The sequence below is a fragment of the Meleagris gallopavo genome (assembly GCF_000146605.3).
Source record: "Meleagris gallopavo isolate NT-WF06-2002-E0010 breed Aviagen turkey brand Nicholas breeding stock chromosome 26 unlocalized genomic scaffold, Turkey_5.1 Chr26_random_7180001859175, whole genome shotgun sequence".
NCBI lineage: Eukaryota > Metazoa > Chordata > Aves > Galliformes > Phasianidae > Meleagris > Meleagris gallopavo.
Genome location: NW_011100395.1, coordinates 2199 through 4660, shown reverse-complemented (window position 1 = coordinate 4660; position 2462 = coordinate 2199). Strand labels below are relative to the sequence as shown.

At 46.4% G+C, this 2462-nt stretch overlaps 1 long non-coding RNA gene across 1 annotated transcript in view; it reads left to right on the top strand.

Annotated features, from left to right (window-relative positions):
• The window catches only part of LOC109364222, a 10879-nt gene extending 9015 nt beyond the window's left edge, over positions 1–1864 (top strand). Inside the window, exons 2-3 of the long non-coding RNA XR_002110252.1 lie at positions 853–962; positions 1671–1864. This is a non-coding gene — a long non-coding RNA (uncharacterized LOC109364222). The remainder of the gene's footprint in view (positions 1–852; positions 963–1670) is intronic.
• Positions 1865–2462: the final 598 nt, after the last annotated feature.

Genomic DNA, 2462 nt, shown 5'->3' with positions numbered 1-2462 from the left:
ATCTCAGCCTTTATATCATCATCGGATGGAGATTGGTAATGTATGGGAGAGTTTGCATAAATTATTAGCATCTTACCAAAACCAAGGAACAGGAAAAAAAAGACCCAAAGAAATGATTATAGGCGAGCCAGCAGGAAACATTATCTTCAGTTTGTGGAGTCTACCCTTTGTCCCCATTTTGCTCAGCACTGACTGGATGGGGTTAACATTGACCACTAATGAAAGCGCTCTGCTACCTGTCTCAGCAGTGCTCCGGTCTTTGTTGCTGCATTATGACTGTACTGCTCCTACTGATGTGTTTTCTCACATCCTCAGTTGTTATCTGAGCAGTAGTCGCCCGCACAAGCTGTACAGTCAGTGCCTGCTTGCTCCGGGTGCTACGTAAGCACAGCAGAAGGATGCTAGGGGCTTGCAGATAGTGTCTGCACACTATTGCTCTTTCAAAGAAGCCCCTGTTCTGGCTAACTGTGGAAGAAACCATTTTTTTCCATCATAAGATCCTTGGAAACACAGTCCAAGTGTATGGAAGTTTGAGTGTAAATGTCTTTTTGCAGTAGGTGCAATGAGGTTCTCTATTTTTCAGGAAGATAAGTGAGACAGTAAGGAAAACAGCTGGCTCAGGCTTCACCTCATTGTTGTGTTACCCACTCACAGGTATCGTGTCTTTGGTAACAGGGTGTAACACAGTGACTCCTGTACCAAGACTGCTGTCATAGGCCAACAAGGGCCTGTGATGCCAGGGTGAAGGCTGATATTGCAGGTTACTTCCAGTCACTGGAATAGATGGAGTTTACACAGCCTTGGACATGGGGCTGTGCTTTATTTTTCTTTTTTGTTTCCTTCTTGTTACAGGGAGACCCTTCTGCCCCTGTGAAGTCACTCTGTGGAATGAAAGGTTCTACAGCTGTGGAAGGAGGATCACTGCATCAGGAGAGGCTGCACGTTCAGACACATGGAAATTGGTGTGTTTGCCTAAAGATGTGTTCTCAAACTCAATCCCCAAAACCACTGAATTGCTGTAGGAGGCTAAACGTGCTTTTATAGGCTAGATTCATTTGCTTTAAAATGATACTTGTTTTGATGACAGGGAAGACAATTGAACGCTGCAAAGATCTGTGTTTATCAGACAGGAAACAGTGGGCGTTGGCCTCCTGTGAGCTGGGCTTGATACTGATCCACCAGGACTGCTCTGTCCTGGATTTCTGCAAAGAACATTGTCCTAACTGCTTGTAGTTTTAAAGTGTGGGGAAGGAAAGAAGGAGAGAGTGGTAAGGAACTAAGAACCTGCAAGATAATTTTGGATAGATGTAACCGAGGCAGTTAAAGCCAGTGTTTCCTTCTGAATAATCCAAGTATTTTGTGCTGTGTGTTACTTCAACTCCCCCAGACTGACGTTTGAGTGTGCTTGTCTTCTCCAACTGAATGATGAGAAAGCAAAATATGTTAATTAGCTACAGTTGGTGCAGACTTCGTGAATATGTCCCCGAATACTTTACTTTGCTGACAAAGGATCCTCTGGAATAATGTTCCAGCACTATGACAGTCCTGTCCCTGGCATAACCTGGAGAAGTGTCTCTTTGCAAACCTTAGGTGCCTATTTCCAATGAGATTGTGATTGTCTCAACTAAGCATATCAAAAGAGCTGCTCATGAAGTATTGCTTTCTTACAGTATGAAGATGATGCAAGTGGCCATCAACTGAAGAACAGAATTGCTGAAATATAGGGCAAGAACGCAAGGTCTGAAAAACGAACCGAGAGAGGTAGAGATAGAAAACAGGCGAACATACCTGTTCAGAGTATGTTTCTTGGCTTTGCTTTCAGTTGCAGCTTTGCTTTCCATTCTTTGCCTTGCCTTGCTTTGCCTTCCTTGTTTCCTTGCCCATGCCATTCCTCTTAGCTTGCCTTCACTTACCTGATGCTGTCTCTCTGCCTTGACTGCTGTGTTTTTTCCTTTCCTGGCTTCTGGAAGTGCAGGCAGCTCTCTAGGCTTTTGTGCAGTGCTTGCTGCATTTGCAGCTCCTTCTCGGTTTCCCAGGTGGGTCCACGCCTCGTGGGCATCCTTGCCTCTTGCCTTGTGCTGGCCTGGCGGCTTTTCCTGTGCTGGCTGGGTGGATCCATGCCCGGTAGCTACCCTTCCGTCCTCCTTGGCATGTCTTCAAGTGCTTTGCCTTCCTCCAGAGAGGTGTTTTGTTCCGACTGGCAGGCACAGACTCCTTCTGGGCTGGTGACCCTGAAGGTGCATGTGTGGTGGAGGCAGCAGCATGCCCAGTAGCTACCCTTTCCTCCTCCCGGGCACGGATGCCAAGATTTTGGCCTCCTGCACACTCGGTGGTCATCTGTGCTTTCCATGTCCTTGTATTTTTTTGCTTTTTCATGTTGCTGCAGAGGCTGCTGCTGCTGCATGGGTTGATGTTGGTTTCCTTGGTTTGTTTTCCGTGTTGTTTTTCTGTGGTTTCTGCCT